The 21,732-nt window shown below is 41.1% G+C and overlaps 1 pseudogene; it reads left to right on the top strand.

The window, feature by feature from the left end:
- LOC149202531 (mitochondrial outer membrane protein porin of 36 kDa-like) overlaps window positions 1–19,461 on the top strand; it is a 71,563-nt pseudogene extending 52,102 nt beyond the window's left edge.
- Window positions 19,462–21,732: the final 2,271 nt, after the last annotated feature.

Raw genomic sequence — 21,732 nt, 5'->3', positions numbered from 1 at the left:
AAAAGTGGCCCCGACATTCTTAAGCCTAAAAGGTAATTTTCAATAAGAAAATGTCCCCCATGGACAAATGAATGCCGTTTTTGGTTGGTCGACAGGTAGAATATTGATTTGATTATAGCCCGAAAAACCATCCATGAAGGAAAAAATTTGACTTCCGACACAATCATCAATAATTTGATCGATATAAGGCGTAGGATAGTTGTCTTTTGGACAAGCTCGATTGATATCCCTATAGTAGATACAGATTCTTATTGTTCCTTGTTTCTTATTGACCGGAACAATATTCGATACCCAATCCGTTAACGGGATCGGATAAATGAAACCTGCTTTCAACAACTTTTCGACTTCTGCTTTAATCGCAGCCGCTTTTCGAGGGTGAATCTGACGCAAGCGTTGCCGGACGGGTTTAGCATCCGGGTAGGTATTTATTTCATGAACAACAATGGCAGGATCGATTCCCGACATTTCCTCGTAAGACCAGGCAAACACATCGTGGAATTCTTGGAATAGGGCCTTGTAAGTTTGGATTTCATCTTCTGTACATGCGGCACCTATATGAATGTTCTCCTCAATTTCGGGCTTCACTGAAATATCAATGGGAATAGTGCGAGAAATATTCCCTAAATTCAACTCTGAATCAGAATGTTTCGTTGGATCCTGAGCGTCTTTGACATATTCAGTGGTAAAGATAGATGAAAAATCATTTTCAAATGCATCATCCTTAGGTAAAAACGAAGATCTGTGATGGAGATCTTCCCATGGTAGATCGTCTACACTTAGGATTTCGCGAAGTTGTTCGTCAGATGACACGACTTCGGGAAACGCTATCCGTTCTAAGGTTGAGGTGAAAAGTGATTCTTCACTGACCACATTCATTTGGTCGATCTCGGTTGAATGAGAGTCGGTAAAAGACATGAGAGCTTCATAAGCAATTTCATATGGACTCAAAGGCATAGCATCACCGAATGAGTCTATCTCAGAGTCAGATGGGACAATCCAAGGATCATCATAAATAATTTTTTCTGATGTAATCATATGAATTGTTGCAAATGAAGGTTCTATGCTGAGTGGAGGGAGAGGAAAAGTTCCTAGTAAACCGGAATCCTTAACTAAACCTACACCAACGTCCCTATAAGGGATTGTCGTCTTACCGACATGCTGGATACTCTCTGAAGAGGCTGGGTCGGATGAAAAGTATGTCAGCTGATCAATAGTCACGATCTTGCCGTTATGTGGAAACTTAATTACTCTGAAGACCGATGAAACGACCGCCGTCATAGCATATGACCAACTTCGACCCAAAAGAAGGTTGTAGTCTAGAGGGGCATCAACCACTTCCACATCCAGACTAACGGTTTTACCTTCTACCCCTATAGGAAATTCCTGTAGAATACCAAACAGACGGAACCCACGGCCATCAAAGGCCTTAAGGATGGTGGGGGATTGGTTCAACGAAGGAGAACCAAGGGATCTCCAACATTGAATCGACATAATACACGTAGAAGCTCCCTCATCAATCACAGTCCTATGAATAGGCCTGTTTTTTACTATCATTGGAATTTGGAAAGCCATTTGATGGGGGAGACGAGGTGTACTATTTTCTAGATCGAAGATTATTAGATTCGGGTCCTGAACATCAATAGCTCCTATAGTCGACAAAAGCAATTTTCGTTGTGTTGGGCATGATTGCAACACTTCTAATGCCGACATTACTGAGGGTGAAACAGCTACGTCCTCAACAATGTTGTAATTCTGGGCTGCTCTCGCATGTGGATTGAAAGCAGACCTTCGAAGTACACCCTTGGCGGGCAGTTTAATTACTAATTCCGGGTTAGGTTTCTCGATCTGTAGTGGATCGGAACCAGGAGCTGAGGTTGATGGGTTAGAGTGAGAAGATTCTGCTTCCTTACCATCAATAGGATTCTTACTACCATAATATTGCGATCGAGTCGCAATCCTTACATGAGACATCATCAAAATGGGTTCTTCACTTGCATTCGAGGAAAAACCTATCATCTTATTCTCCTGCTCCGGAAATGGATTTTTTAACACAGCAGGAGTGGGAGAACCTTTGACTATTTTCACAACCTCGGCCCGATGAGGGAAATCTCTCGTAAAATGATCCTCTTCACAAATAAGACAAGGATATCGAGGTTTGCGCTTTTCGTCATTGGTTTCCGACTTTTCTGTTTTCTCCTTCGGAGCCTTGTCTGCTTTAGTCTTCTTCTTTCCTTTCTTCTTTCCGCCGTTTTTTTATTTGGCCATAGATGACTCTACAGCGTGAATATCGGCGGTAAGTTCAGGAGAAGACTCTCCTGTCGGGGAATCGGGCAAAGTGATAATAGGAGTAGTTGAAGCCTTGGAAGACTTCTTCTTGCTCTTTGTATTCACGATACCAATCATACCATCAGCGGCATGAGATCCCGAAGGAGCAGCAGCGATTTGATTCGACTTTGGAAGATCCTGAATCTTCTCGTGTAACGTACCCGACTGAGTGTAAACTAAGTCAAGGTATTGCGCCTGAGCAATGACTTGCTCCTCAGTAACTACTCCGGCCTTAGCTACATCTTCAGTAATCTTCGGTAATAATGATTTAACAAACCATTCAGCTAAGATTTGGTCCGGGATAAAAACTTTCACTAGCCTTCTTCGACGTCTCCACTCATGAATGTGATCAGAAATATACATGGACGTTGATTGTTTTAGTGAAGTTAATAACTCCGTGCCGTTATCGTATCTGACCGGCAACTGAAAGTGAGTTAAGAACGAGGTAGCTATCTGGCTAAAATTGTAAAAAGAGGCCCATGGTAACTCAATGTACCACTTGGTCGCGAGACCAATGAGTGTACGCTGGAAAAGATGTAAGCGGATCGAATCATCCGAGATAGAATTTGAAGCACACCAGAGGTGGTAAGTCATCACGTGATTGGACGGATCCTCTCCAGACTTACCTTCGAACTTGGGTATATCGCTGGGCAACTTATTTGGCATTGGCGGCCAGAACGGAAGATATTGAATTGGATCGTTCGTTAGGCGCGTCAAGTCTGGTAAATCCAAAGTTGCGATAAACGGTAACTGCTGGTTAGGATCTCTAAAACTCTGGGTCACAATACCGGCCCCAGGAGGAGGATATCCAGGATAACTAGGAACAGGAGTCGCATTTGGGATATTATATCCTCCTGGAAAACCAGGATTAACCGGACCGTACTAGGGTTGTTGAGGTTGTTGATAAGTGTACCCAGGATACGGTTGATACTGGTAAACCGGTTGTTGGACAGCTTGCCCAGGTTGGTACTGTCCCTGGTACGGTTGGTGAACAAATTGAGTTTGAGTAGTGACAACCGTACTTATACCAGGCTGGCCTGCAGGCATCTGGACCGTGGTTTGAATCGTAGATCCAGACAACGGTAAAGATGTCTGAGGAGTGGTTACAGAGACAGTAGAAACTGGAGCCGTCAATACTCCAGAAGTAAGTATGGTAGATGTAGCGGTAGTTGCAGCAACCGTTTGAGATGGAGTACTAGGTGCAATTGGCGGCTGAGTAACTACCGAAGTTACAGAAGTGTGAACACTTGACTGGATAGGTTGCGGTTGCTGGGGTGGACCAGAAACTATGGGTTGTCCAGCTTGAGGTACCAACTGTATACTTGGCTGCAACACCTGTTGACCCTGTGACGGATCCCACACTAACATTCCAGGGTATTGACCCGTAACAGGTTGAGGATACTGAGATCCATAGCCGAATTGAGGATAGGATTGATAATTGTAAGGTGCAGTTCCCATACCTTGACCATATGATTGACCTTGAGGTGGTTGATAACCTTGACCTGAGTATTGACCTTGAGGTTGATAACCTTGAGGTAAATACGGATACTGGGGTTGACCTTGACCTTGAGGTTGGTACCCTTGAGGTTGATACCCTTGGGGTTGCCATCCTTGAGGTTTCCATCCTTGAGGTTGATATTGATACTGAGGTTGACCCTGGGGTACATATTGAGGTTGGGGTTGTCCTTGAGGTATGTATTGCACCATAGGCGCATACTGACCTTGAGGTTGCCCCCCAGACACAAATGATGTACCTTGAGGTTGCCCCCCAGGCGTTAACTGAGGCTGCCCCCCAGGCGGTAATTGGCCACCTTGAGGTTGGGAAATGGGAACTGAACCTGACATCATGTAAATGTCTCCTACACCCAATGGTATATTACCACTGTTTCCAACTAATAACCCATGATCAACGGGTTGAGGAGATGCCCCCGCAAAGGTACCAGAAAGAGATTGATACCCAGTGGGAACAGAAGGACCACCATGTAAAAAAGATTCAGGACTTTGAGAAAACACGGACGACGGACCAGCCATATTTACAAGAGTGTGAATACCTCCAGGTGGAAAAGGAGTACGAGGTGTAGAAAAACCTAGCCCAAAGTTGTCTAAATAATTGGATAACGAAAGGTACCAAGTAGTACTTCTAGGAGGACTGTAAAAGATAGATTCACACTCCCTTAGATCAATAGTAAGTTGATCTTCAAGGTTAGAGACGCCTATTTCTTCCTCTCGAGCAAGTTCTTCGATAGCAATCAAACCAGTAGGAAGATTTTCGGTGATAATTCTTTCTATTCTCGGTGAATCAGGAACACTAGAAGTCGGAGTAACAGGTTCAGATATTCCTGGTTCTTCGCTTGTATCACTAGCAGATGAAAAACTACCAACAAGCTCAGAGACTGTAATAGCTTCGGGATTATAACCTGTCTCTAAGCCTTGGTAATCTGAATGGACTACCAAGGAAGATTCTCCTTCTTCAGGTGAACCTACTCTACTGCCACTAGGAGGAGTTACAAGGACCTTTAAACCTTCTATATTACCTAGGTCGTCTCGAGGAGGTGATCCCCTAAGCCTACGGGATCTTCTCAACAATTCGGCCACAGAAACAACTTCAAGAGACTGGCCCCGAAGTCTACGGGACTGTCTCGGTAATTCCACCACAGCTAAAAATTTTTAACTAATACACACGAAAACAAAATAAAATTTCAAATCAAACCACCTAAAGTCTCTAAAGAACCAAACAAATTTGAATCACACGCCTAAAGAATCTAGGGCGTCAAACCACGCATGAACAGTAGCCTTCCAGACCGAAAGCGCTAGTTGGTGATGAAGCCCAACATCGCTGGATTCAGTACAGAAGTGGTGGGTGGAACAGTTACCCCGAAAACCTGCTTAATGAATAGACTGGACCAAGTTCCTCCACTTTAACCGTCTCGAGTGAAGTGAACCCCCCAGAAAATCCAAGTGAGTCTAGCCAACGTCTGCTCCAGGTACAGTGGGACCTTCCCTCCACCGTCACCTCGGTAGAATCCTAAAGATAATGGTCACTAAGGTTACCAACTGCAACAAATGCACTTGGGGGAACAGTCTAAACTCCGACAGCACGCAAGGGCAGAGTAGCAAGCTCAATCCCCTTGCCGGCTCCTTGACAATAATCCAAGGTTTACCGACAAGTGACCCCTGGCTCCTCGACAATGGTTAATCCGAGGTTTACCGTTTGTAATACGTGCGTTTCTGGCGTCGTTCCCAACGAGGGGGGATTGATCCCCTCACTGGTTCGGACACGAGCTCGTGCTTCTCCTTTAAGAAGAGCTTTCCCAGAGTACAAGTGAGACAATTGGATTTATTCTATCACAAGATAAGCTACTTGTTTGGTTTTGTTGTCTTGGAGAGTTAATTACTCACCTACTCCAAGACACTAGCCTAATCTAAATTGGTGTTTCAGAGCCCTAGTAAATAAAAGTTACTACGTCGATTTTACTTTAAGCGTCAATTTTATGGTTTTTCTTAAAGACAAAAGGTAGCGGAAGTGAAACCAATGGTGTGTAGACTCGACTCAAACCACTACAAAGATGCACCTAAGATGATTTACGCTACTTTCCTTTTTCAATGAAATTCTTAACTAAGAGAGTTGAGAGATGCAAATTTTATAGAAAACCACTTCCTTAGAAAAGACAATCAAAGAAACAATTCTCTTTATCTTTTCAAGCATACAAACATGACCACTCCTTACGTGCACGAAAAAACTCTTTTTCTTTCAAAACTTTTCAAAGCTACTTGAAACAAAACTTTTCAAAGGAGATTTTTTTGTATTTTCTCTTTTTAATTAAGCATATAAACCTATCTTAACAAAAAACAATCTCAAAAGCTATAAAATCTATGAAAACTGGACTCACAAGCAAATCAAAAGGGAAATTACTCTAAGCAAACCTAACAAGGCAAAAGCTCACAAAGATGATTCTAGGCTGTTTTACTTGACCAAAATCAAATCAAGGACCAGCTAATGCGGAATCAAAAGACTAGTCAAAACAAAACTCAAATCTTTTTGTTCTTTTTGTAAAATGGAATTCAAGACTCAATCAACAAGCACTTCAAAATTTGCCCAAAGAGACAACTCAATGGTAAGTTGCTCTCACAGGTAGACTTTATGACAGGTTTGACTTCTTAGAATGCTGACAAAACCAGAGATATCTAAGGCTTGACAACTTCTACCGCCAAAGTCACTACAAGACCTACATAAAATCAAACCCTAGGGCTTACACTTCGATGAAATCCACTAAAACACTCAATTCTATCGAAATAAGTTCAGGTGAAGATATTTGACAAGGGACTAATGAATCTGGGCAGTAAAAAGTAAGAAAAAACAAAATCTAAGAGCAAAACTGCAAAAAATGGGATTTTCTCAAATTTTAGTAGGGGACGCAGGCGACCCGTTAGAACAGGTGCGGGCTCGCTCTGTGCACACAGCAACAGTGCGTCCAGGGACGCACTGTGCAACACTCAGAGGGTGCGTCCTACTAAAAAACTCAAGAAAAACCAAAATGAATCTAATCCTAAGCTAACCCACCCAAAGACAAAGTCACAAAGTCAAAACCAGAAAAATAAACCAATTTTCTCAGAGCAAAGTTCACACAAAGGAAAAGAATTTTCACATCAATGGAGTCCCCAGTATGGTTGCCAATTTGTCAAGCGGAAAGAGTCGATTGTGCGGACACAACCAACCTCCCTAGGAGCCTAAGACTCTCTAGTGACAAACAAGACAAACAAGAGCAATCCTTCTCTAAACATGCATTTACTATACGGGAAATCAAGTGTTTAGATCCTACCTGTAATCCAACGCTGTTGTAGCAGTCCAGCTCCGCTGATCCGGATGAGATCCTCCTTCACTTTGAAACCTGCATACACTAACAGTCAAACGATTAAATAACACTTGATAATCTCATAGAATAAAACATATTTAACACATAGACCAAGGAGTACATGAAACAACTCATAAATAACAAGTTATTGAGAAGAATGGACTCATTTGCATTAATAGGTAACAAAAGGAACAAATACAACCTGAGCCTTGGTGTTGTGCAAGTCCCTCCCAGGGTCCATCAAGAATTCTCCTTTACTTTGACAAAGCTCACCCACTTCCAAATAGAACAAGCAAAGATGGCAATCTCTCCTCACAAGCTTCTAAATGGGAGTCCTAATTCCTGCAGCATTTACCCTTAGAAATGTATAGCTTTTAACCTCTTCTCCTTCTGGCCCAATGCCTGTATTTATAGTGCTCAAGAGGAAGTTAATCAGGTCCACCATCAATGGGATAATCCCCTCTTTGAATGGGATAGCTCCCCTATTGATGGGATAAGTTCCTCTTTGGTAGGAGTGCATGAACCATCTAGAGGCGCTCAATACACGTCGAACAACCTTCTAGAATGCTCTAGAAATGAACACAAGTGACTTTTTAAAGATGAAACTTGCGCATTTTAACCTTTACAGGGGGACGCACCTGCCCCTTTACATACAGAGTGTCCAAAGACGCGGCTTCTGTGAACATTGGGTGCGTCCCCGCAGGTAAGTTGAGAGAACCTGCGTCCCCAGAGATAAATACATTTAGAAAGACTTTCTCTCTTTTTTGGAGTTTGACATGGAGAGCAGAGGCATAAGACTTGCCTAAGAGGGTAGCATGACTATTGATAGAGTCATCCTAACTCTAAATAGTCATGGTGACATTTTTTAGTGTAACACCCTCGGGCCTCATGCTTTAGGGGGCATCTGTTACACAGTAATTTGTCACCATTTGTCACCGTCCCTGTTACCCCTCTCCCGCACGCTGGAGGACTCATTCCGGGACCTGTGAGAAGTGACATGACCTGAAACGACTTGCATTATATTCCTCTAAGTGTGATCTTCATATGCCCTGAAGACATCTCCTGCAGTATACCCATAAACACAACCCTTTTTGCATTAGCGTGGGTCCACAGTGTACTTCCCGTGCCAATGGGGGAAATCCTCTAAAGAGGGCGCGCCAGTTGGCGCTCTGTCTCAGAGTCGCACTCGCGCCAACCCAGTTGGGTAAATTTTTTAACAAACAAACTTCTGAAGGTTCTCCTTAACCCATTCACCAACTGAATCCGTGTTGAGTTAGGATGGTTTGGCTTTGAATCTCCATAGAAGGGAAGTGGTTTGCCACCTTTCATGGAAGCTTCTAAGTGATAAAGCCAATCCCATGGAAATTGTGGTTGATCCTATCTCCTTCCCCTCTATCTATAAAAGCTTGTTCTTTTGCCTTGAGCAAGCTAGTTCCAGCATAATGATAGAGAATTCCATGAGTTCAAGAGTTTGAAGTTGCAAGAGCCTTCTTTGCACCCATAAGGCCAAATCTAAGTGAGGAGATTCTTGTCACCCAAGAGAGAGAGGCTTGTTTCCCATCCCAACAAGCTTTGCAAGACTTGTGTAGCTGACCACCCAGCCAAAGGAGGATTTGACGTCAGAACTATGGTTGTATTCTTCTTTGTTGTTTATCAATAATAGATGACTATCATTATGGTTCCACTCTCATTGTCCTTCGTAATGATTGATGTTGAGTTATATCTTTTCTGACTGATATATAATTGCATCTATTGGATTTTATGCTTGTATTTGTGTTGTTCTTTGCATGTGCAGGTGTCCAATCACGAAGATCGTGGGGATCGTGACCGGCCGAAGCAAAGGAACGAGAGCGATGTCTCTTCTACGAATACTAGCATTGGAATCCAAGTAGGTTCTCATCATCCACCTTTAATTTGCAATTAGGAACTTGCGTGATAGCATTGTTTGATTGTTGCTAGACCTGGTCTGGGCTAGTAGGGATCGTCTCTGTCCACAGAGGGGATTTACCTCCAGAACAAGACCCTCAATTCATAGAAAGTTTCCTAGCTATAAAGTCCATGGTGGAAGAAATGTATAGGGAATTTAGAAAGCATAAGGGTGAAGATTCATCAGGCTCTAAGAAAGATAAAGAAGAAGATGAATCTCATTCCCATGACCACTCCAAAGGAAAGGGGAAAGAGGAAAGCTTTCTCACACCTCCTAATAGCCCTGTGCATAATAAGAAAGAATCTTTGATTAAGTTAGATGTTAAATTTGATTTGACCATATATGACGGAGAGTTAAATGCTGAAAAGTTGGACAACTGGATAAGACAAATCGATGTGTATTGCAGGGTACAAAACATAGACTCAGACAAGAGTAAGATTTAGCTGGCAAGCCTACACCTAGGAGGCACTGCCTTGGTTTGGTGGGAAGGAAGAACCCAAGATGATATGAGGAAGCATGGTAAGACCATCTCTATCTGGAGTGACTTTGTTTTTTCCATCAAGAAGCAGTTATATCCATTGGCCTACATGCAACAAGCCATGATGAGTTGGCAAACTCTTCAGCAGTTGAAAGGGAAAAGTGTACAAGGGTATACTCAAGAGTTCCGAAAGAGAGCATTGATGTTGGGTATTTCATTAGACTCACTAGAAACTCTTTTGAAGTACATTGGTGGTCTACACAACTACATGAGGCATACCATCCTCATGTTTAATCCCACTAGTATAGATGAGGTATCTGTACAAGCTACTCATCTAGAAGCTAAAGGAAAGAATGGAAATCCAGAAGTTGGGGGACCATCCCAACCCACTGTAAGCAAGAGAAAGGAGAAAAGAAAGCAGAAATGGAAAGCAAGGAAGGCTAACGCTGCACAAAAGGGAAAAGCTTCATGCACTCACTGTAAAAAGGAGGGGCATGATGATGAGCACTGTTGGATTCTGCATCTAGAGCTGAGGCCTAAGAAGTCCGAGGGCAAGACGAAGAAGACTGTTGCAGCTATTCAGAAGGATTTGGGGTCAGAATTGGGAGATGAAACAATCATTGTAGCCACAGGTATAAAAGGTAAGAATTCTAAAGCATCTACTAGTAATTCTACTTAATCTGTTATTGATGAAGAACACGAGAGAAAAAGACGTGAGCTTTTCCATATTAGAGTTGTTTCCAAAAATCAAAAGATTGATACTTTGTTTGATAGTGGCTCACAAGTAAATCTGGTTTCTGAAGCAATTGTAAAGAAATTGGGATTCGTAACTACCCCTCATAAAAAGCCATACCCATTAGGATGGTTGAATGATAAAGCACAACTAAAGTGACTAGACAGTGCAAACTCAAGTTTTCTTTTGGGTCAGCATTTGTAGATGAGGTTGAGTTAGATGTAATTCCTTTGGATATATGTGGAATTTTTTTAGGAAGTCCTTACTTGTATGATAGAAAGGCTATTTTCTATAGAGCTAAGAACAAGTATCTACTTGTTAAAGATGGAATCGAATACTTTGTAAGAGCTCATAAGCTCAAGAATAATTATACTCTCATAAACTCAGGATAGATGAAAAGAATGATAAATTCATGAAAACAGTTTTTACTAATGGTTGTAAAGGAAAAGAAAACTGATAAAACCAATGTATTTGAGGGTTTTAATTCTGATCAGCAAGCTGATATAGAAAAGATTGTTTCAGAGTATGATGTCTTGTTTCAAGAACCTCAAGGGCTACCACCCAAAAAAGGAATAGTACATGATATTATTTTGCAGCAAGATGTTCCTTTGCCTAACGTTGGGATGTACAGGTTATCTGCTTTAGAGAATGCTGAAATCAAGAAGCAGGTGCAGGAGTTGCTTGAGAAAGGGTTCATCAAGCCTAGCACATCACCATGCGGGTCACCAATCATTTTGGTGAGAAAGAAAGATGGCTCGTGGAGAATGTACATCGATTACCAAGCACTGAATAAAATAACGTTAAAAAATCGTTATCCCCTTCCTCGCATAGATGATCTTTTAGATCAATTGAAGGAAGCTGTTTATTTCACCAAGCTGGATTTGCATAGTGGATACCATCAGGTCAGAGTTGCAGAGCAAGATGCATGGAAGACTGCTTTCAAAACAAAGCAGGGATTGTATGAATGGCTGGTTATGCCTTCTGGCTTGACCAATGCCCCTGCTACTTTCATGAGATTAATGAATGATGCACTCAGACCTTTTCTTGATGATTTTTTTTATTGTGTATCTGGATAAAATTTTTGATTTTTAGTAAAACGTGGGAAGAACATTTAAAGCGTGTTAAGCAGACATTAGATGTTTTGAAAAGAGAAAAACTTTATGTTAAACTCTCCAAATGTGAATTTGGAAAAACCTCTCTAAATTATTTGGGTCACATAGTAGGGGGAGGTGAGTTGAAAATAGATCCCTCTAAAGTGGCAGCGATTGTAAACTAGCCTAAACCCAAGCCTGTTACAGAAGTGAGAAGCTTTTTAGGAGCAACACAATATTGGAGGAAGTTCATTTCAAATTTTTTCTCAATTGCAGCTCCCTTACATGCTTTGACAGGATTGAACAAGGTGTTTCAGTGGGGAGGCAAACAGAAGAAAGCCTTCGACACCTTGAAAGAAAAAATTAGTACAACACCTGTACTAGCATTGCCAGATCTACAAAGACCATTTGAGATCCAAACTGATGCCAGTGACTATGCCATGGGAGCAGTGTTGACACAACATGGTAAACCCATATGTCATCATTCTGAGACTTTTAATCTTGCAGTAGTCAACTATCCTACATATGATAAAGAATTGTATGCATTAGTTCAGAGTGTGAAAAAGTGGAAACATTACTTAATGGGCAAAGAAACAGTAATACATACTGGTCATCAGCCACTTCAATATCTACACTCCCAAACTAAGTTGCAACAATCAAGATATTACAGATGGATGGGTTTTCTACAACAGTTTCATTCAGTCATCAGATATAAAAAGGGCATACATAACAAGGTTGCAGACATGTTATCTAGACCCATTATAAATGTATCTACCATACTTAAGCATAATTCTGTGCTACATGAAAGCTACATAGAATAGTATGCTCAGGATATGGACTTTAAAGATGTATATGCAACTTTGAGTCAAGGCAAAAGAGTAGAAGAATTGGACTATCATGTAAAGGACTGACTCTTATATCATTGTGGGAGACTCTACATTCCACAAACTGAGAGAGCAAAGATAATTAGGGAAGCACACACTTATCTGATATCAGGTCACTTTGGGGTAAGTAAAACAGTTGCACAGCTGCAAAGTTTCTGCTATTGGCCAAAAATGAGTGAGATAGTTTCTAGATATGTAAAGGGGTGTGCTATGTGTGCTAAAAGCAAGCCCAGCAACAGAGAACTAGGCTTGTACACTCCATTGCCAATTCCTTCTCACCCTTGGGAAATAATTTCCATGGATTTTGTTGGAGGACTGCCTAAATCTAGGAAAGGTCATGATTATCTATATGTTGTTGTGGATAGGTTCAGTAAAATGTGTATTTCGATACCCTGTAGTAAACATATTACAGCTGAACAAACTGCAAAATTATTCTTTGAACATGTATGTGTTCATTTTGGATTACCCACTTCTATTATATCTGATCGAGACACCCAATTTGTGGGAAAGTTTTGGTCCAGTCCATGGGAACTAATGGACACCAAATTAAATAAAAGCATAGCTTTTCATCCAAAAAGAGATGGCCAGACATAAGTAGTTAACAGGAAAGTGATCCAGTTACTAAGAGGATATTGCAGCAAACATCTTAAGCTTTGGGATGAGCACTTGCGTTATGTGTAGCATGCTTACAATAGAGCCAAACACTCTTCTACACAGAGATCTCCTTTTGAGACCTGTTTTGGTTTCATACCAAGGTCTCCCTTGGATTTTTTCTTTGGTAAAGATACCATGGTTGATGGAAACAGTGATGTGGACAAAGCAACTAGGTTCATTGAATAGATCCAGGAGATCCACCAGGCAATACAGGAACAACTGGAAAAGAGCCAGGCCAAGTACAAGGCTAGGCATGATAAGCATCGTATGGAGCATAGTTTTCAAGTCGGAGACCAATTCTAGTTGTATATCAGCAAGGACATGATGCATGGTGAAGGCAAGAAGCTAAAACCTATCAGGTATGGACCCTTCAGGATACTTAAGAAGATTGGTGAAAATGCTTTTCACCTTGATATGCCAGCTTACATGCACATCTACTCAGTCATGAATGCGGATTGATTGAAGATGTTTGAACCTTCAATGATTGAGGACCCTGAAGAGCAGAGTCAATTGCCTTCTGTTGATGACCTGCTACCTGAATATCTTAATGAGTTGCAGGAAGATACAGTGCTAGACAGGAAGGTAAGGACGACGCGCAGTGGACAGGTGGAATACCTTAGAATTGGGCTTAAAGGTTCGAAGCCGAGTAGTTCGAAGTGGATTGAGATTGGACAAGTGAGACAACAGTTTCCTCACTTAGTCGATGCTTGAAGAAAACCAACTTTTGGTGGTCCAAAAGCTTTTCAGTTGGGAGGCCATGATCCAAATCGAATCCATAAACGACTGTCATAGAACCATGACTATATCGAGACGAAACAAATCTCAAATGAAATCCAAAACATCAATCGAAAACACCCTAAACCAGTGGCCATGGTAGCCAGCGCGGAATTACGAGGACTTCGGTCAAAGCGCGCTAACCGAGGCCCATGGAGACTACGCAGGAGGTCAAAATAGCCCCTGGGAGCCCCCGATCGGGAAAAGGAGCTGATTTTCGATGCTAACACGTATCGCTGGGAAAACAGGGCTAAAAAGGAGGAGCCTTAAGCACTCAGTCACATGGGGAACCAGAGGACCGCGGGTGGAAAAAGATAAAGGCGCTAAAGTACAAAGGTGGGACCTGCGCCCTAGAAACTGGCGGTATTGATTAGGGTGCCCTTAAATGGTAAGCGGTTTTGGAGAAAGCGGAGCGATCACACTTAGCGATCGATGCATGTCAGCGGAGGTGAGAGAAAAACAGTTGTGATCGTGCGTTATCGGTCGAGAAAGTCAACCGCGCTCAACGTGCGAATGACGTTGGATCTGGAGGAGCCCAGATCGGACGACTGAGATTGCACTCGATAGACATAGTGGAATTGACAGGGAAATAAGTCGTGATTCAAGGGGATTTGGAATCCGTTGACCGCCACGGTGGAGAAAGAAACGAATCGACAAACAGGCTGGCGTTGTTCCGATGGAGACACGTGGCTACTCCTTGAGTGTTCATGTTGACTCCGAACAGGGAATTCCAAGCACACAAGCGGTAGGCGAATCGATGTAGGCGGGAGAGGAACCAAACAGGCCGAGGATCGAATGACTAAAACCGTGAACAGAGACAGTTGAATGCAGATCGAGATTTCAGGGGAAGAATCGCGAAGAGTCCGAGTGACTAAGAGAGACAGTGAACAGTGAACCCTGAGAGGAGGACTGAACACAGGGAACAATAAAGCGAGCAGAGGAGATAGAGGGTCGAGCTGACCACAGGCAACATCGAGCACTAGAGAGCTTGAAGAATCAAGCTTTGCCATAGAGGAATCTGTCTGGATTGAGCATCACAGTTGGCTCTTTCCACTGTAGACCGAGGGTCACAGAGCTGGTAGGAAGAACAAGAGTCTGCGTACTCCAAGTGGCTTGGGGAATCCAAGAACCACCCTGCCAAGCAAAATCTGCTTCAGGAGAACTGATATTGAGTCCCTGCATTATAATTTCTCTGCTGAAAGACACAATAAAACAAGGCCACCACTGAAGCTGGACTGGAGACGTAGCCCTGGAGAATAGGGTGAACTCCTTATTAAAAATTGCTTGTGTCTTTGTGTTGCTTACTATATTTCTCTACTGTCTTTCCATTTAAAATGTCTGTGTATTGGCAATATGATCGATCTATTGTTTCAATAACATAGAACACACACACCAACACATGAGTCTATAATACCTTTTGTTTAATAAATCTTCAACTGAGGTCACTCATAGGGTGATTTTCAGATCAGAAGAAAACAGAGACATAAGAGATAGTAAAGCAAGCAGTAGAAAGATAGAGAGCTGAGCTGACCTGCAGCATAAGGCAGCATCGAGCAGATAGAAAGCTTGAGAGGTTCAAGAAATCCCTAAGAGGATCCGTCAGGAATTGAGCACCACATTGGGCTCCTCCAATTAAAGACCAGAGAGGTTGAGACTTGGATAGGAAGAGAGTCTATGTAGTCTAGTGGCTTGGAGAATCCAAGAACCACCCTGTCAAGCATCATTTCTATTTCAGGAGACTCAAATTGAGCTCCTCATTGTAAATCTCTACTTTAAAGGCACAATAAAAGAAGGCCACCACTGAAAGCTGGACTGGAGATGTAGCCTTGGAGAATAGGGTGAACTCCTTATTAATTTTTGTGTTCTTGCATTTTCTTACTGTGTTTTCTTTACTATTTTCCATTATCCAGTGTCTGTGTATTTTGAAATATGATCAATTCGTTGCCTAAAATAACATAGACACACACCAGCACATGAGTTTGTAATACCTTCATTCAATAAATATTTAACTGAGATCACTCAAGGGTGATTTTCAGATCAAAAATACTGAAGGGAATTTCCATTCTCCCACAAGCAATCTCTGGCATGACTTTCCTTCAGCAAACTGGCCGTCCAAACCACAACGTGAGCCCTTCTGTGTTGTCTCCCACATGTGTGGCTCAAAACTGCCTTTGATGAAGTTGTTCTACCTCCAGCTATTGAGGAAATCGTCTTTCCAGCTTTCTGGAACCTTTGCTCGGCCTTTGGAACTGAGTACAATTTTTCTCACCATCAAATCGATCTGCCTTGTTGAAGCTACCGTGCAGAGCCTCTACACTACCACTCTAGGATAACTCGGCCCTTTTGCTGCTGCCTCTCCGGATTTGGAAATCTTTCCTCCAAACTCACTGTTTCTGCCCCTCTCACACTACTTCGATCTTTAGCTCTCTCTTCGACAACTGACCGATCACTTCTCTTTGAAAATATTTTGTTGATTTGTTGACTTTTGTAAGGAATTCGACTCTGTCATGAGAGAGGCTTTGTTTTAGAGGTGATACGGCATTGGATTCTATCATGAAACTATATGAGTCTATGCTTGGTCATTTCTGTACTATCCAGATCTTCTTAGACTACCTTTGGAGTACTGTAGAGGTCAAATAGGAATTCCCTCTCTCACTAATTCTCTTTGGGTTCTATATCGATGAGATAGATTTCTTTCTTAGGAGCACATATAAGATGGTGTTGATTGTCTTCTACCCGATGTCTTGATCTCCTTTCTTTTAGTTTTCAACAACATGATCCTCTTGGCACCTCACCTAAGGGGTTGTAGAGACAAATTGATGCCTTATCCAACTCTTGTGATCTTTGATAGTTGACATTTGAACTTAGTAAGACTAAGGTTATGATCTTCAGCATGTCTCAGCATGCTCTCTTTGACTACCATTTTTACGTTGGAGGGGATGGGATTGAGATTACTACAACCTACACATACTTGGGGGTCAGATCTTAGGAGTCTAGCTTAGCTTGAGGCATGCTTTCTAGCCCCAAATTAATAAGGAATATGGTTTTCTTGGCTAAAGAGATAGTGCTCTAGGACATCTTTTTACGATGCTCCTCTTTGGACATGATCATTAGAGCCATGACCCTTTATGGCTTCAAGGTCTGGGGACCTGACTTGCTTTGGGTTGATTGGGCTAGGATAGAGAGATTCTAAACCCTTATATTACAATGCTTCATCTGCTACAAACATGCAATTCCTTAGTCTATCATCTAGGTGGAGTTCAGGGTATTGCTTCAATAGATCCCTGTTGGTGTAATTGTTGTGGGTTATACTTTATTTCTTCAGTTAGTGGCCATTTCTATCAATCAACTTGCCCTTTTTACATAATCTTTAGGCACTCTAGGTCAGTTCCTACTATCTAAATGAGACTTAACCTAGGAGATTAGAGAGGATATCTACAATCTACATCCAAATCACTTGGATTTCCCTCCTTGAAGGCGTAAGGTTGAATATCTCATTTTATTATTTTGAGTGTTTTATGTAGGTAAGTGATTCTTATTGTTAGGCCTATCTATATTAATAGACAGTGGATGCACAACCTTAGGATTCCCCTTGGTTCATTCAGAGTGGGTCCCACTAGCTTTGGTTTGAGATAGCCACCACATTACACACCTCAACAAGAATTTTCAGCTATGTGACTTGCAAAAGATCAAGTTGGAAGAGCACATTGTCTTCAAATGTTCCATCTAGTAGGAGATAGTGCTGTTACATATTTATTTGATCAATTCTTGACTGATAACACTTTCTGTTTGGTTATTTTGTCATGACTTGCATCTTATTCATCCATTTTAAAAATTTTTTTGTTGCCTAGAGCCTATAGCCCAGGGAATAGGCACTAGGTCTTGCCTAGCATTCCATTTTAAATCTTAAAAGACAAAAACGATATCATTTTGCAAATCTATTTTTTTAGCATTTGAAGGACAGATCTGTAAGCTTATCATGGATTCCTCCCTTGTGTTGGAGGAGAGATAGCCTAAAGTGAGAAGGATGATCACCATGGTGACAATGGTTGATGTTCTTAACTATGGGGTTTTTTAGTTGATAATTGAATATATATTTTGAAGCACAGATTTTAGAGGTCGTAATGAACTGATTTTCTCCTTGGATTGATGGAATGAGTTTAAGCACTTATTCCATTTTTCACAAACCATCATTTGGCTGATGTTATGGCTCTTTTGCTTTTGAGGAAAAAGATGCCGCAAGATATTTGAAAGCTTGTGGTTGCCTCAAAGGCTAGATCAAAGGAGGAGATGGAGCCACCCCTGCTCAGGGAAGTCATGGATGACCCTCAAAATAGAGAACTTGAGAGAGAAAACATAGCTCTACAAGATGTCGTTTCTATTAATTGTAGGATTTGAACAATCAAATTTATCTTTGACATGATATTTAGCTTTGAACAATATGCTTAATGTAGGTGCTTTTTCGTAAAGTAATAGCCTGCAGTATTTTGTATTAATTGGGACATTGCTACATTCTATAAGTTAAAAAACTTTCAGTTATTGTGGCACTCCTTTTTACCATTTAGAAAGACATAAAAACTAAGGTGATTAGACATTTGTGTCAATTGTGCCATTTTCCTGAATGCATATATTTGTGATATGTTGTAGTTTTCATCTGTAGTGTGCTGATGGTCTTCCACTCAGTGTCACCCGGAAAGGGATCAAATTGTCAGTTCTGTAGTCTAAAATAAGCCATTTGGAAGGATATGAAAATAATAACTGGTTTTCATATGTGAGAACCATTGCAACAAAAACATCTTGTTCTTGTTTCTATTTGGAACCTTTTCTTTGTAATATTGTAGATATTTTCTCAGACATCTGTATTATTCAGGGTTTAGCGTGCCCACTAATTTTGATCATCAATAGTCACAAGGTTATCTACATGGTAAAATTTCATGCTAGTATGTTGTGATAAATACAAATCTTAACAACATTCTTCATGCTTTATAGTGATAAAAGTACTTCTGTAAATTTTTTGTGACACTGATTACACTATAACTTTGTTTACATTATATATTGTATTGTTGACAACTTGATAGGATGAGCTTCAATATGTGCATGATTATGTAGGGGTTAGTACAAGCATTGGGCTGACACCATCTCCAATAACACATTTCTTAGGAGTAATTGGAAACGAGAATTTTTCTGTAGGGGGTGAAATTGCTTTTGACACTGCATCAGGAAACTTCTTGAAATATGATGCAGGCTTGAGTATTTCAAAGCTTGATTTTGTTTCTTCTTTGACCTTGTAAGACTTGGTCCTTGCCATTATTGTAAACTGAAATAGTGAATTTTAGTGGGTTTTCTGGTACAATATAGGGGCAATTGCAAACTTTTTTATGAAGCATTGCATAGAAAGTTTTATGGTGTCATACTAAAAGTGACCCATGCTTTGCAGAACTGGTAAGGGTGATACCTTGAAGGCATCTTACTTGCACACTGAGTTGTCTAACAATGACTGCTATTGGAGCAGAGATATCACATAGCTTTTTAAGGAACAAGAATACGTTCACCATAGGCACTTAGCAAGCTTTGGACGCAATAACAACAGTTAAGGGGTGCCTCATTAATTATGGAAGGGCAGCTGCACTACTTCAGCATGAGTGGAGGCCTAAAAGTTTTGTTACTCTTTCTGGTGAGGTGGACACCAAAGCCCTTCACAACAGTGCAAAGGTGGGGTTATCTTTGGTTTTGAAGCCTTGAAGGATCTGTCATGGCTATGCACTATTTAGTACAGATTTAAGCGAAGGTCTATGCCAAATTTTGATTGGAGTTTTCAAGTTTTTCCTTTCAAAATAATTATTTCAGTGCCTGTGTTTTCTATTGAGGCACAGGGCAGCTAAGCACCTTGACTTAATTAGCTATGTAATTTTGTGAAATCAAATGCTGTTAATTTTTTAAGGCATATGCTCTTGAAATGGGTGTTGCCAGACATGGTTGGCTGGAGCTTCAATCTGGTTGAAAAGTTGTGAAACATTTTTGGTTTTAGGTAATGGTAAGATTATTAACTGAGCTCTTTAGTATTTGATATGGGTGGGGTTTTGTTCAGGCCCTTTTGTAAAAATGCATACTAATCAAGAAGGGAGCTCTAACAACCAACTCCATATCCCAATCAGATTTCTCTCTGCACCTACTACAACAATATTTCTTCTTATAATCAGTTTAACTAGAAAGAGTCTAAAATTGTATATATCATGTTTTGATGTAAAAGGTGTTTGTTGATAGATAGTCAGGGTCACTATCATCATATGCTTCCTTCAGGATTGAATTCCACCCTTAAAATATTTGTTCTTTGGGAATTCCAAAATCTACTATGCTTGCTCTCATAAGATGGTTTAACAATATATTGGCGGAATTAATGCTATGATGCACAAATAGTGGTACAACCCCATAAAATACTCAACTTTGACTGATCAACTGCTACAAGCTGGCAAAAAAAACCTGATTTTGGACCCATTTAAGGAATCATTCAGACCTGTAGATACAATTAGCTAGCATGATAGGAACAAGTCTCAGAGTGCATGCTTGGCTGATCCAACAAAGGCAATACGTCAAGCCCTACAGGAAGCCATTTTAGCATTTTCATCTTCCATAGTTGATGCCATTAAAAGCCTCTGAAAAGTCTCAGCTTGGTCTCCACCTCCAATATGCGCATCCTAATCACTACACTGCTAGAATGAATGCCCCAAAATGCAGATGCATTTTGACGAGTAAGAGGAGGCTTCCTTTGACGCTTACCCCAGTTGTGAGAATTTCTGAATCTACACATCAGAATCCCTACTGCAATCACTAGTTTATCATCTCTTAATTGTTCCTTACATTTAACAAGTTATTTAATTACTTAAACAATGATGAAAACACTATTCCAACCTATACATACATACAGATCATGAACTAAAATAAACTGAGACAATCACACAAGGGACACCATTACTTTTGGACAATCGTCCTGAGAAAAACCCAATGCGGGAAAACCGGTGCAACATATAGAGGGTTTGTATTATTAAGCAGATTTCTGAATACAACTAGGGTGCCAAATCCGACTCACTCAACAGAGAATAAACATGATAGAAGTACCTCCATCAGAAGACAAATGTTTCGACAATTCCAGCAACTAGATGATCAAACCCCACAAATGACAATGTTGTTCCCAGTGCTGGGCAGTGATGGCTGCTCCAAGCTCTGCACTGGAACTATGCCGTCTCCTCTAGGAGGTGCGTCACCTTCCTAGTGAGCCTCCCTTGCTCAGAAGTCGATTTGTTGAATTGCTACGCTCTCTGCCCCACATAAAATCCCAGCGTTGCCTCTAAGGGATTGCGTCAGCCCCTCTAGCTTTTGCGTTACCCTCTCTGGAGTTGTGTTTTCCCTCCTGCTACTGATTTGATTCTCTGATATGTATCCTCGGCCTTGGACTCAGGTCCCTTTACCGAAAATCCCTTCACACTGCAACTCAGCTCACTTAGCTCGACTTTCTCAACAAACCACGCCCAGAAAAATCGAAATCTTTGATCTCTTGGTGTATCTCCAATTGACCCGCAAGCCTCTTCTTATACTTTTCCTGTTGATGAATCAACGATCGTGATCTAACTCTAATCAACGACTAAGATTAGAATAGGCTTGATCCTCGTCACTTAGAACCTTCTCACCCATATTTTTATCAATACACATTAATATTTTTATTTTCCTAAGTTTAGACTTAGGAACTCATTAAAAATATTAATTATTTTAATAACTCCTCATCTGGGTGGAATTCCTTCAAATGATTTTTGGGTTCTGGAGATCTCATGTATTCTAGCCCCTCCATAAAATCTTGGAGCTAGAGCACATCCAATGCTACCCAAAATCAAGACCAGTCCCTGACACAATATGACACTACACCATGTCCTTATCCTTGACCTCTGCCCCATGAATTGTTGGTTTGAAAAACAGGGAGAACTCCAAACACATCTCCATTTTTCTATTTTTCATGATCAG

This window comes from Pinus tabuliformis, chromosome 2_1, assembly GCF_031772625.1.
Source record: "Pinus tabuliformis cultivar Carrire ecotype Pingquan chromosome 2_1, CPIR1, whole genome shotgun sequence".
In the NCBI taxonomy this organism is placed as follows: Eukaryota; Viridiplantae; Streptophyta; class Pinopsida; order Pinales; family Pinaceae; genus Pinus; species Pinus tabuliformis.
Note: the sequence above shows the minus strand (reverse complement) of the source record. Positions and strands in the feature narration are given on the sequence as shown.